General features: G+C 41.5%; 2 non-coding genes across 2 annotated transcripts; both read left to right on the top strand.

Annotated features, from left to right (window-relative positions):
* Positions 1–7,063: 7,063 nt before the first annotated feature.
* Positions 7,064–7,171, top strand: LOC112713549 (small nucleolar RNA R71). The gene has a single exon (XR_003158520.1). It is a non-coding gene; the product is annotated as a small nucleolar RNA R71 (small nucleolar RNA).
* Positions 7,172–13,903: 6,732 nt separating this feature from the next.
* On the top strand, positions 13,904–14,007 carry LOC112714089 (small nucleolar RNA R71). Its single transcript, XR_003159044.1, has one exon. It is a non-coding gene; the product is annotated as a small nucleolar RNA R71 (small nucleolar RNA).
* Positions 14,008–14,823: the final 816 nt, after the last annotated feature.

Raw genomic sequence — 14,823 nt, 5'->3', positions numbered from 1 at the left:
GGTTCAAGTTATGGAAGGATTCACTCCACTGTCTCCCTTGTTCCAATTGCTGCTCCATCAATTATTTTTGCCACTCCCCTTGTTGATTCATCCATCTAGAGAGTGATTCTTCTTGGCGGTCCATTATTTGCATTTGAAGCACCTTTTGTGCCCCTTGATTCTCCATGTATTGCCTAGACAATCCATCAATAGCTTCTTATAATTGGTGCATGTCTAAAGTGGCTGGGGATTGCTCCTATGGGTTTTGTCTTTCTTTCACTTGATGGGCTGGCCTCTTTCTTAGTCTTCGTTGAGGTAGGGAAGGTGCAGCGGCGTGCATCCGTCGAAGAGTAATTGGGATGCTGACTTTTATCCATTCGGGGTTCTCATCTTCGTACACCACCCCAGCCTTTGCACACAGACGGAAAATGGTGCTGGGGTAGCCTAACCTTCCTCCAGAATCACTTTTCTCAACTAACTTCCGAATGCCCTGGGCTATGAGTTCATGAACCTTGATCTCTCCTCCTTTCATTATGCATTGCACCATTGTTGCTCTCTTAAGGTTTACCTCTGAGTTATTTCTGGCAGGAAGGATGGATTTCCTTACAATTTCGAACCACCCCTTAGCCTCAGGAAGAAGGTCTCCTCTTTTTATAAACATGTGTTTCCTATGGGAATCTCTTTCCCAATCTGCTCCTTACACACAAATGTCTTTCAAAATCTGGTCATAATTGGGGCAGCTATCTATCCTGGATTGATAGCTTTCTTCCGCAAATGGTACGGTTCGTAGTTTTAATACCCTCATAATGCTCATGGGATCGAAATCCACCGTCATCCCACTTACGAAGCTTATGTAGGATTCGTCTGTCTTATCATACCTGACCGCATTTGCATAAAACTCTCTCACAAGGGTTGCATTCTGGTATGCGAAATTGTGATCAATACTTTTCACAACACAAATAATCCCCGGTGATGAATCCAAAAACTTGGTGTTCAATACCATGGCATAAAAACAACTTCGCACAACTAACCAGCAAGTGTACTGGGTCGTCCAAGTAATAAACCTTACGCGAGTAAGGGTCGATCCAACAGAGATTGTTGGTATGAAGCAAGCTATGGTCACCTTGTAAATCTTAGTCAGGCAGACTCAAATGGATATGAATGATGATATACGAATAAAACATAAAGATAAAGATAGAGATACTTATGTAATTCATTGGTAGGAATTTCAGATAAGCGTATGAAGATGCTTGTCCCTTCCGTCTCTCTGCTTTCCTACTGTCTTCATCCAATCCTTCTTACTCCTTTCCATGGCAAGCTTATGCAAGGGTTTCACCGTTGTCAGTGGCTACCTCCCATCCTCTCAGTGGAAATGTTCAACGCACCCTGTCACGGCACGGCTATCCATCTGTCGGTTCTCAATCAGGCTGGAATAGAATCCAGTGATTCTTTTGCGTCTGTCACTACGCCCCGCCTTCAGGAGTTTGAAGCTCGTCACAGTCATTCAATCATTGAATCCTACTCAGAATACCACAGACAAGGTTAGACCTTCCGGATTCTCTTGAATGCCGCCATCAGTTCTAGCCTATACCACGAAGACTCTGATCTCACGGAATGGCTGGCTCAGTTGTCAGGCGAGCACTCGGTTGTCAGGCGATCAACCATGCATCGTGTATCAGGAATCCAAGAGATATTCACCCAATCTAAGGTAGAACGGAGGTGGTTGTCAGGCACACATTCATAGGTGAGAATGATGATGAGTGTCACGGATCATCACATTCATCAAGTTGAGGAACAAGTGATATCTTGGAACAAGAACAAGCGGAATTGAATAGAAGAACAATAGTAATTACATTAATACTCGAGGTACAGCAGAGCTCCACACCTTAATCTATGGTGTGTAGAAACTCCACCGTTGAAAATACATAAGAACAAGGTCTAGGCATGGCCAAATGGCCAGCCTCCCAAAGAGGGTTCAATCATAAAAACATGATCAAAAGCTCTAAATACAATAGTAAAAGGTCCTATATATAGAGAACTAGTAGCCTAGGGTGTACAGAGATGAGTAAATGACATAAAAATCCACTTCCGGGCCCACTTGGTGTGTGCTTGGGCTGAGCATTGAAGCATTTTCGTGTAGAGACTCTTCTTGGAGTTAAACGCTAGCTTTTATGCCAGTTTGGGCGTTTAACTCCCATTCTTGTGCCAGTTCCGGCGTTTAACGCTGGGAATTCTGAGGGTGATTTTGAACGCCGGTTTGGGCCATCAAATCTTGAGCAAAGTATGGACTATCATATATTGCTGGAAAGCCCAGGATGTCTACTTTCCAACGCCGTTAAGAGCGCGCCAATAGGGCTTCTGTAGCTCCAGAAAATCCGCTTCGAGTGCAGGGAGGTCAGAATCCAACAGCATCTGCAGTCCTTTTTAGTCTCTGAATCAGATTTTTGCTCAGGTCCCTCAATTTCAGAAAGAAAATACCTGAAATCACAGAAAAACACACAAACTCATAGTAAAGTCCAGAAAAGTGAATTTTAACTAAAAACTAATAAAAATATACTAAAAACTAACTAGATCATACTAAAAACATACTAAAAACAATGCCAAAAAGCGTACAAATTATCCGCTCATCACAACACCAAACTTAAATTGTTGCTTGTCCTCAAGCAACTGAAAATCAAACAAGATAAAAAGAAGAGAATATGCAATGAATTCCAAAAACATCTATGAAGATCAGTATTAATTAGATGAGCGGGGCTTTTAGCTTTTTGCCTCTTAACAGTTATGGCATCTCACTCTATCCTTTGAAATTCAGAATGATTGGCTTCTTTAGGAACTCAGAATCCAGATAGTGTCATTGATTCTCCTAGTTAAGTATGATGATTCTTGAACACAGCTACTTATTGAGTCTTGGCCGTGGCCCAAAGCACTCTGTCTTCCAGTATTACCACCGGATACATACATGCCACAGACACATAATTGGGTGAACCCTTTCAGATTGTGACTCAGCTTTGCTAGAGTCCCCAACTAGAGGTGTCCAGGGTTCTTAAGCACACTCTTTTTGCCTTGGATCACAACTTTATTTCTTTCTTTTTCTTTCTTTTTCTTTCTTTTTTTTTCGAATTTTTTTTGTATTCACTGCTTTTTCTTGCTTCAAGAATCATTTTTATGATTTTTCAGATCCTCAGTAACATGTCTCCTTTTTCCTCATTCTTTCAAGAGCCAATATTCATGAACCACAAATTCAAAAGACATATGCACTGTTTAATCATACATTCAGAAAACAAAAGTATTGCCACCACATAAAAATAATTAAACTGTTATAAAATTCAGAATTCATGCAATTCTACTCTTTTTCAATTAAGAACATTTTTTATTTAAGAGAGGTGATGGATTCATAGGACATTCATAACTTTAAGGCATAGACACTAAGACACTAATGATCACAAGACACAAACATAGACAAACATAAGCACTAAAATTCGAAAGACAGGAAAATAAAGAACAAGGAAATTAAAGAACGGGTCCACCTTAGTGATGGCGGCTTGTTCTTCCTCTTGAAGATCTTATGGAGTGCTTCAGCTCCTCAATGTCTCTTCCTTGTCTTTGTTGCTCCTCTCTTATGATTCTTTGATCTTCTATAATTTCATGGAGGAGAACAGAGTGTTCTTGGTGCTCCACACTCTTCTTAATGATGGGCTTGTCCTCATCAATAGGGATGTCTCCCTCTATGTCAACTCCAACTAAATAACAGAGGTGACAAATGAGATGAGGAAAGGCTAACATTGCCAAGGTAGAGGACTTGTCCGCCACCTTATAAAGTTCTTGAGCTATAACCTCATGAACTTCTATTTCTTCTCCAATCATGATGCTATGAATCATGATAGCCCGGTCTATAGTAACTTCAGACCGGTTGCTAGTGGGAATGATTGAGCGTTGGATAAACTCCAACCATCCTCTAGCCACAGGTTTGAGGTCATGCCTTCTCAGTTGAACCGGCTTCCCTCTTGAATCTCTCTTCCATTGGGCGCCCTCTTCACATATGACTGTGAGGACTTGGTCCAACCTTTGATCAAAGTTGACCCTTTTAGTGTAAGGATGTTCATCTCCTTGCATCATGGGCAAGTTGAATGCCACCCTTACATTTTCCGGACTAAAATCCAAGTATTTCCCCCAAACCATAGTAAGCCAATTCTTTGGATCCGGGTTCACACTTTGGTCATGGTTCTTGGTGATCCATGCATTGGCATAGAACTCTTGAACCATTAAGATTCCGACTTGTTGAATGGGGTTGGTAAGAACTTCCCAACCTCTTTTTCGGATCTCATGTCGGATCTCCGGATATTCACTCTTTTTGAGTGAAAAAGGGACCTCGGGGATCACCTTCTTCAAGGCCACAACTTCATAGAAGTGGTCTTGATGCACCCTTGAGATGAATCTCTCCATCTCCCATGACTCGGAGGTGGAAGCTTTTGCCTTTCCTTTCCTCTTTCTAGAGGTTTCTCCGGCCTTGGATGCCATAAATGGTTATGGAAAAACAAAAAGCAATGCTTTTACCACACCAAACTTAAAAGGTTTGCTCGCCCTCGAGCAAAAGAAGAAAGAAGAGAGTAGAAGAAGAATAAATGAGGAAGAAGGGAATGGCTTTGTGTTCGGCCAAAAACGGGGAGAAGTGGTGGTTTGGTTGTGTGAAAATGAAGGAGTGAAGATGGGTTTATATAGGAGTGGAGGGGCTCATGGTTCGGTCATGTATGGGTGGGTTTGGGAGGGAAAGTGGTTTGAATTTGAAGGGTGAGGTAGGTGGGGTTTTATGAAGGATGGATGTGAGTGGTGAAGAGAAAGATGGGATTTGATAGGTGAAGGGTTTTTGGGGAAGAGGTGTTGAGGTGATTGATGAATGGGTGAAGAAGAGAGAGAGTGGTGGGGTAGGTGGGGATCCTGTGGGGTCCACAGATCCTGAGGTGTCAAGGAAAAGTCATCCCTGCACCAAGTGGCAAGCAAAAATGCGTTTTGAGCCAGTTCTGGCGTTAAACGCCGGGCTGGTGCCCATTTCTGGCGTTTAACGCCGAATGCTTGCCCTTTTCTGGCGTTTAACGCCAGTCTGGTGCCCCTTTCTGGCGTTAAACGCCCAGAATGGTGCCAGACTGGGCGTTAAACGCCCAACAGCTAGCTTTACTGGCGTTTAAACGCCAGCACGCTCTCCTCCAGGGTGTGCTGTTTTTCTTTCTGTTTTTCATTCTGTTTTTGCTTTTTCAATTGATTTTGTGACTTCTCATGATCATCAACCTACAAAAGAACATAAAATAACAAAGGAAAATAGATAAAATATAACATTGGGTTGCCTCCCAACAAGCGCTTCTTTAATGTCAGTAGCTTGACAGAGGGCTCTCGTGGAGCCTCAGAAATACTCAGAGCAATGTTGGAACCTCCCAACACCAAACTTAGAGTTTGAATGTGGGGGTTCAACACCAAACTTAGAAGTTGGTTGTGGCCTCCCAACACCAAACTTAGAGTTTGACTGTGGGGGCTCTGTGTGGCTCTGTTTTGAGAGAAGCTCTTCATGCTTCCTCTCCATGATGACAGAGGGATATCCTTGAGCCTTAAACACAAAGGATTCTTCATTCACTTGAATGATCAATTCTCCTCTATCAACATCAATCACAGCCCTTGCTGTAGCTAGGAAGGGTCTGCCAAGGATGATGGATTCATCCATGCACTTCCCAGTCTCTAGGACTATGAAATCAGCAGGGATGTAATGGTCTTCAACTTTTACCAGAACATCCTCTACAAGTCCATAGGCTTGTTTTCTTGAATTGTCTGCCATCTCTAGTGAGATTTTTGCAGCTTGCACCTCAAAGATCCCTAACTTCTCCATTACAGAGAGAGGCATGAGGTTTACACTTGACCCTAAGTCACACAAGGCCTTCTTGAAGGTCATGGTGCCTATGGTACAAGGTATTGAAAACTTCCCAGGATCCTGTCTCTTTTGAGGCAGTTTCTGCCTAGACAAGTCATCCAGTTCCTTGGTGAGCAAAGGGGGTTCATCTTCCCAAGTCTCATTTCCAAATAACTTGTCATTTAGCTTCATGATTGCTCCACGGTATTTAGCAACCTGCTCTTCAGTGATATACTCATCCTCTTCAGAGGAAGAATATTCATCAGAGCTCATGAATGGCAGAAGTAAGTCCAATGGAACCTCTATGGTCTCATTTTGAGCCTCAGATTCCCATAGTTCCTCATTGGGAAACTCATTGGAGGCCAGTGGACGTCCATTGAGGTCTTCCTCAGTGGCGTTCACTGCCTCTTCCTCCTCTCCAAATTCGGCCATGTTGATGGCTTTGCACTCTCCTTTTGGATTTTCTTCTGTATTGCTTGGAAGAGTACTAGGAGGGAGTTCAGTAATTTTCTTGCTCAGCTGACCCACTTGTGCCTCCAAATTTCTAATGGAGGACCTTGTTTCAGTCATGAAACTTTGAGTGGTTTTGATTAGATCAGAGACCATGGTTGCTAAGTCAGAGGTATTCTGCTTAGAACTCTCTGTCTGTTGCTGAGAAGATGATGGAAAAGGCTTGCTATTGCTAAACCTGTTTCTTCCACCATTATTGTTGTTGAAACCTTGTTGAGGTCTCTGTTGATCCTTCCATGAGAGATTTGGATGATTTCTCCATGAAGGATTATAGGTGTTTCCATAGGGTTCTCCCATGTAATTCACCTCTTCTATTGAAGGGTTCTCAGGATCATAAGCTTCTTCTTCAGATGAAGCTTCCTTAGTACTGCTTGGTGCATTTTTCATTCGAGACAGACTTTGAGAAATCATATTGACTTGCTGAGTCAATATCTTGTTCTGAGCCAATATGGCATTCAGAGTGTCAATCTCAAGAACTCCTTTCTTCTGATTTGTACCATTGTTCACAGGATTCCTTTCAGAAGTGTACATGAATTGGTTATTTGCAACCATTTCAATTTGTTCTTGAGCTTCTGTAGGCGTCTTCTTCAGATGAAGAGATCCTCTAGCAGAGCTATCCAAAGACATCTTGGATAGTTCAGAGAGACCATCATAGAAAATTCCAATGATGCTCCATTCAGAAAGCATATCAGTGGGACACTTTCTGATTAATTGTTTGTATCTTTCCCAAGCTTCATAGAGGGATTCTCCTTCCTTCTGTCTGAAGGTTTGGACTTCCACTCTAAGCTTACTCAATTTTTGAGGTGGAAAGAACTTTGCCAAGAAGGCATTGACTAGCTTTTCCCAAGAGTTCAGGCTTTCTTTAGGTTGTGAGTCCAACCATATTCTAGCTCTGTCTCTTACAGCAAAAGGGAATAGCATAAGTCTGTAGACCTCAGGGTCAACCCCATTAGTCTTGACAGTGTCACAGATTTGCAAGAACTCAGCTAAAAACTGATGAGGATCTTCCAATGGAAGTCCATGGAACTTGCAATTCTGTTGCATTAGAGAAACTAATTGAGGCTTAAGCTCAAAGTTGTTTGCTCCAATGGCAGGGATAGAGATGCTTCTCCCATAGAAGTCGGGAGTAGGTGCAGTAAAGTCACCCAGCACCTTCCTTGCATTGTTGGCATTCTTGTTGTTTTCGGCTGCCATGGGTTCTTCTTCTTTGAAGATTTCTGTTAGGTCCTCTACAGAGAGTTGTGCCTTGGCTTCTCTTAGCTTTCGCTTCAAGGTCCTTTCAGGTTCAGGATCAGCCTCAACAAGAATGCTTTTGTCGTTGCTCCTGCTCATAAGAAAGAGAAGAGAACAAGAAAATGTGGAATCCTCTATGTCACAATATAGAGATTCATTGAGGTGTCAGAGGAAAAGAAAAATGGAAGGCAGAAGTAGAAAATTCGAACTTATCAAAGAAGATGGAGTTCGAATTTTGCATTAAGGAATAGTGTTAGTCCATAAATAGAAGGATGTGAGAAGAGGGGAAGTAATTTTCGAAAATCAAGTAAAAGATTTTGAAAACATTTTGAAAAACACTAATTGATTTTCGAAAATAAAAGTGGGAAAGAAATCAAGTGATTTTTGAAAAAGAATTTGAAATTAGAAATCAAAAAGATTTGATTGAAAGTTATTTTGAAAAAGATGTGGTTAAGAAGATATGATTGGTTTTAAAAAGATGTGATTGAGAAGATATGATTTGAAAAACATTTTTTTAAAAAAATTTGATTTGCAAATTAATGACTTGGCTATCAAGAAAAGATATGTTTCAAACATTAAACCTTTCTCAACAGAAAAGGCAACATACTTGAAATGTTGAATCAAATCATTAATTGATAGCAAGTATCTTTGAAAATAGAAAGAAATTGAATTTGAAAAAGATTTGATTGAAAATATATGATTTGAAAAAGATTTGATTTTGAAAAGATTTTGAAACCTTAAAAAAAATTTGCATTGAAAACAAAATCTTCCCTCTTGTGCCATCCTGGCGTTAAACGCCCAGAATGGTGCATATTCTGGCGTTTAACGCCCAAAACTCTACCCTTTTGGGCGTTAAACGCCCAACCAGGCACCCTGGCTGGCGTTTAAACGCCAGTCTGTCCTTCTTCACTGGGCGTTTTGAACGCCCAGCTTTTTCTGTATAATTCCTCTGCTGTATGTTCTGAATCTTCAATTCTCTGTATTATTGACTTGAAAAGATACAAATTAAAAATATTTTTGGATTTTTAATAGTGAGGAATAATCAAAATGCAACTAAAATCAAATAATAATGCATGCAAGACACCAAACTTAGCAATTTGTATACTACTGACACTAATGAGAAAGCATATGAGACACATAAACACTCAAGTCAAGAGAATTTAAAAATCAGAGCAATGAAATCATCAAGAACAACTTGAAGATTAATGAAGACACATGCATGAATGCAAAAGGAGCAGAAACATGCAATTGACACCAAACTTAAAATGAGACTCTAGACTCAAACAAGAAATATTTTTGGATTTTTTCGAAAATTAAGTGGAAAAAGAAAATAAAGGTATCAAAATTCTTAATGAGAATTCCAGGAATCATGCAATGTTAGTCTAAAGCTTTAGTCTAAAGAAATTAGACATGGCTGAACAAGCTTCAGCAGGACATTGCATTCAAGAGCTAAATTGATGAAAATCAATCAGCTTTGGTGATGATAAGAACATCACCTTGAAACACTAGAATTCATTCTTAAGAACTCTGAAGAAAAAAAAATACCTAATCTAAGCAACAAGATGAACCGTCAGTTGTCCATACTCGAACAATCCCTGGCAACGGCGCCAAAAACTTGGTATGCGAAATTGTGATCAATACTTTTCACAACACAAATAATCCCCGGTGATGAATCCAAAAACTTGGTGTTCAATACCATGGCATAAACACAACTTCGCACAACTAACCAGCAAGTGTACTGGGTCGTCCAAGTAATAAACCTTACGCGAGTAAGGGTCGATCCCACAGAGATTGTTGGTATGAAGCAAGCTATGGTCACCTTGTAAATCTTAGTCAGGCAGACTCAAATGGATATGAATGATGATATACGAATAAAACATAAAGATAAAGATAGAGATACTTATGTAATTCATTGGTAGGAATTTCAGATAAGCGTATGAAGATGCTTGTCCCTTCCGTCTCTCTGCTTTCCTACTGTCTTCATCCAATCCTTCTTACTCCTTTCCATGGCAAGCTTATGCAAGGGTTTCACCGTTGTCAGTGGCTACCTCCCATCCTCTCAGTGGAAATGTTCAACGCACCCTGTCACGGCACGGCTATCCATCTGTCGGTTCTCAATCAGGCCGGAATAGAATCCAGTGATTCTTTTACGTCTGTCACTACGCCCCGCCTTCAGGAGTTTGAAGCTCGTCACAGTCATTCAATCATTGAATCCTACTCAGAATACCACAGACAAGGTTAGACCTTCCGGATTCTCTTGAATGCCGCCATCAGTTCTAGCCTATACCACGAAGACTCTGATCTCACGGAATGGCTGGCTCGGTTGTCAGGTGAGCACTCGGTTGTCAGGCGATCAACCATGCATCGTGTATCAGGAATCTAAGAGATATTTACCCAATCTAAGGTAGAACGGAGGTGGTTGTCAGGCACACGTTCATAGATGAGAATGATGATGAGTGTCACGGAGTATCACATTCATCAAGTTGAAGAACAAGTGATATCTTGGAACAAGAACAAGCGGAATTGAATAGAAGAACAATAGTAATTGCATTAATACTCGAGGTACAGCAGAGCTCCACACCTTAATCTATGGTGTGTAGAAACTCCACCGTTGAAAATACATAAGAACAAGGTCTAGGCATGGCCGAATGGCCAGCCTCCTAAAGAGGGTTCAATCATAAAAACATGATCAAAAGCTCTAAATACAATAGTAAAAGGTCCTATATATAGAGAACTAGTAGCCTAGGGTGTACAGAGATGAGTAAATGACATAAAAATCCACTTCCGGGCCCACTTGGTGTGTGCTTGGGCTGAGCATTGAAGCATTTTCGTGTAGAGACTCTTCTTGGAGTTAAACACTAGCTTTTATGCCAGTTTGGGCGTTTAACTCCCATTCTTGTGCCAGTTCCAGCGTTTAACGCTGGGAATTCTGAGGGTGACTTTGAACGCCGGTTTGGGCCATCAAATCTTGGGCAAAGTATGGACTATCATATATTGCTGGAAAGCCCAGGATGCTACTTTCCAACGCCGTTGAGAGCGCGCCAATTGGGCTTCTGTAGCTCCAGAAAATCCGCTTCGAGTGCAGGGAGGTCAGAATCCAACAGCATCTGCAGTCCTTTTTAGTCTCTGAATCAGATTTTTGCTCAGGTCCCTCAATTTCAGCCAGAAAATACCTGAAATCACAGAAAAACACACAAACTCATAGTAAAGTCCAGAAAAGTGAATTTTAACTAAAAACTAATAAAAATATACTAAAAACTAACTAGATCATACTAAAAACATACTAAAAACAATGCCAAAAAGCGTACAAATTATCCGCTCATCACATTCACCCTTGTGACCGGATCAGTGAGGAGCTCCCATCTTCTCTTTTCCACCTTCTCTGCGATTTCGGGGCACTCAGTTTTCGTGACTTGGAAGCCTAGCTCATATATGATCTCCTTCTCATCCATCCACCTAAATTGTAATGCATGGTGAAAGGTTCTAAATTTCTTCTCATCAAAGGGGGGTTGCTCCATAGGCTCCTTCCCTTTTCTTCTTTTGGAGCTCGAGGATGCCATGATGAACGGCTGGGGTTCGGCATTGGATGGGCACAAGGATCACTTCTTTTATGAGGGTCTTAGTTCGGTCTCCAAGGTTATCCCACTCCCAATGTTGCATGGCAACACTTCCCAAGGTACTCTCCTTGAAGACAAGTGTGTAGTTTCATGGGTGAAGTGGCCGAACCCCCCTTTTTCAATTAGTTGTCCCATCGAGTTTTTCTAACATTCCCTTCAAATTCCTTGCAAAACAAAAGGAAAAAGAAATTAGTTTGAATTGTGGCGGTAAAAAAAACTTTGGAGGCTAGTGACCCCCCTTTTTTTGTTTTTGATTAACTAAATGCCATTCATGAATGCAAACCAACCGACCAATCAAATGCCCATGCATGCAACGTTGGTGACACCAAACTTGTTTGTGATCATATGGTGCAACAAGATTTGATTAGAACTCTCATAATATGGAGTGTGTTCAAGCCCTTTTGGTGTGCCTTGAACACCAAACTTATTATGTACTATATGCTGCATGTAGAGATTCTTATAGGTGTTTATCAAAGTTGGTTTAGGATTCATGAACCTTACTTTATTGACTACTATTAACGATAAAAGGAAAGCATATAGAACATGGGTTGCCTCCCATGAAGCACTCCTTTAGCGTCATTAGCTTGGCGTTTGGCCTTTGTCAGGGTGGTTGGTAGTGCTTCAAATCTTCCCCTCTTGTAGTGAATCTGTTTCCATTGGCTTTGTTGAGAAGCTCCACATGTTCTAAGGACAGAATTCTGCTGATGGTGTACACTTGAGGTAGCTGAGATGGGATGGTGGGGAGATGAGGTGGGATAAGTGGAATATAGGCAGAGACCACTTCATCTCCTAGAGAGAAATCCTCTGTAGGGATCTTCTTGTTCCTCCATCCCCTTAGGACCTTTTTCCTTGTGTCATTCGATGTTACTTTGCTCCTTGTGGTTTCTTCTTTTAGAGGGATTTTGTTGCTTGTCTCATATGACTCTGGTGGGTCTAACTCCTCTTGGGTTACACTTGGCTATTGCTCCTTCTGACAAATTGCTTGTCAACCATAGGGGTTCTCAGATGTGGTGCTTGTGCTCCTTTGCTTGTCTCTTCCATCAGTTTCTTATTGTGTCCTTCCCTTGATTCTTTTCTCTCATGATCTACTTCTCGTGAGGGTTTGAATACGTTGAAAGTGAGCTGTTCATCGTGTATCCTCAATACTAGCTCTCCTCGCTCCACATCTATAAGTGCCCTGGCTGTGGCTAAGAATGGTCTCCCCAGGATGATGGGGTGGATGTGATTCTCTTCCATCTCTAGGATAATAAAATCTATGGGCAGGAAGTAGTTCTCCACCTTCACTAACACGTTTTCAACCACTCCTATGGCCTATTTTTGAGTTTTGTCAGCCAGTTTGATGATTACGTCCGTGGGTGTTAGCTCATTGATTTGAAGCCTTTTCATGAGGGACAGAGGCATTAAGTTGATACTTGCTCCCAGGTCACAGAGCCCCTTATCAATCATTGTCTCTCCTATAGCACAGGGAATGTGAAAACTCCCTGGATCCTTCTTCTTTGTAGGTAGCTCTGTTTGAATGAGAGCACTGCACTCCCTATTCATCTTTATTGTTTGCCCACCCTTCAGTGAGCTCTTTTTGGCCAGCAACTCCTTTATGTACTTAATGTAGGAGGGCATCTGCTGGAGGGCTTTAATGAATGGTATACTTACATCAAGAGATGCAAACATGTCAAGGAACCTTGAATACATTCTCTCCTTTCTTTAGCTCCTCCCTGTGTGTGGGATGGGGTGCGTGGTTTCTCTTTTCATGCTTTTCCTTTGGGTTGTCTTGGAAGTGTTCTATTTGTGTGTGCACTTCCTCCACATTCATCTCATCACTTATAGTGATCATCTTACATTCTTCCCACCTTACTTTCTTTGTTTCTCCTCTTGGGTTCTTCTTTGTGTCACTTGGGAAACTATCAGTAGGTTTGGGAAACTGTTGAGATAGATACCCCACTTGGGACTCTAGCCTCTTGATGGTGTCTCCCTGGTTTTTTATATTGGCTCGGACTTCATCCTTGAACACTCTGTTGTCTTGGACTTCTTTACATATGTCTTCAAGTAGAGTCTCAATTCTGGAGAGTCTATCCTCGGTTAGTGATGGTGGGTTGAGGTTAGGTGGTTGAGAAGGGTGATTAGGTGGGTGTTGATAGGATCTCTGTGAGGGATGTTGGTGAGTTGCATTGTTATTGGGTTGTGGTTGTGGCGTCTCTGGTCTTGGACTTTGTCTTGTTGGTTTCCCCATCCAAAATTAAGGTGGTTTCTCCAACCAGAATTGTAAGTTTTGGAGTATAGATCATGGGTCTGTCTGGGTGAGTTTCCAACATAGTTGGCTTGTTCTTAGTTACCTTCTTCTCCTGCATTCACTCCTTCTTGAGCTGGTGATAAGGTGATGACTGCTGCAACTTGGTTTTCTTCTACCGTCTTTGTAAGATCTGCTAGCTGGTTGGTGATCATCTTATTTTGAGCCAGCAATGCATCCATGTGGTTCAGCTTCATTTCTCCTCGAGTGTTGCTCCTTTCAGAAGCATAGAAGTAGTCATTCTCAGTGACAGTCTCAATAACATCTATGGCTTCTTCAATGGTCTTCTTCTTGTTTAGAGAGCCCCCTGATGAATGGTCTATGGCCTTCTTTGACTCATAAGAAAGACCTTCATAGAAAATATGTAGTTGAACCCATTCATTGAACATGTCTGGTGGGCATCTTCTTATTAAGTCCTTAAACCTCTCCCATGCTTCATAGAGAGTTTCACCATCTTGTTGCCTGAAAGTTTGTACCTCAGCTATCAGCCTGTTGATTCTTTGAAGAGGGTAGAATCTTGCCAAAAATTTGTTCACCACATCCTCCCAATTTGTTAAGCTCTCCTTCGGAAAGGATTCCAGCCATTTAGAGGATTTGTCCCTGAGTGAAAAGGGGAACAAAAGCAGTCTATAGACATCCAGATGAACACCATTAGACTTCACAGTGTCACATATTCTTAGGAAGGTGGTTAGATCTTGATTGGGGTCTTCTTGGGCACTTCCTCCAAATGAGCAGTTGTTCTGAACAAGGGTGATAAGCTGGGGTTTTAATTCAAAGTTGTTGGCATGTATGGTGGGCTTTTGGAGGCTACTTCCACAATTTCCTAGGTTTGGATTGATGTAAGAGCCTAGAACTCTTCTCTCTTGCCCAGCACGATTCACTGGGCCTTCTCTGGCATGGTTGTGAGCTTCTTCTTCATGGTTGCTTTCCAAGTTCTCCTCCATGTTTGTTTCAAAGTACTCTTCCTCTTCCTTAGTACCAACAACTCTTTTTCCTCTTGCTTCTCTCCTTAATCTAAGGAGGGTCCTCTCAGGTTCAGAATCAAAGGAAGTTGAAGCTCCGCTTCTTCTTCCTGTCATACAACTAACAGAGCAAACAGCAAGAGATAAAATGAAGTGATTATTCTTGTTAGAGTGACTGTTGGTGTGAGTGGTATAAATTATCAAACAGTTAGTGGGTTAGTGAGCAGAATTGTAAGTGAAAGAAAACAACGAGGGGAGAGGGGATGAGGAAGAAAATTAATTGAAATTAAAAGTAAATGACTAGGCAAATTAAACAATAAAAAGAAAATGCTCAATCTAGTGAAC

Source organism: Arachis hypogaea, chromosome 9 (assembly GCF_003086295.3).
Source record: "Arachis hypogaea cultivar Tifrunner chromosome 9, arahy.Tifrunner.gnm2.J5K5, whole genome shotgun sequence".
NCBI classification, from domain to species: Eukaryota; Viridiplantae; Streptophyta; class Magnoliopsida; order Fabales; family Fabaceae; genus Arachis; species Arachis hypogaea.
Note: the sequence above shows the minus strand (reverse complement) of the source record. Positions and strands in the feature narration are given on the sequence as shown.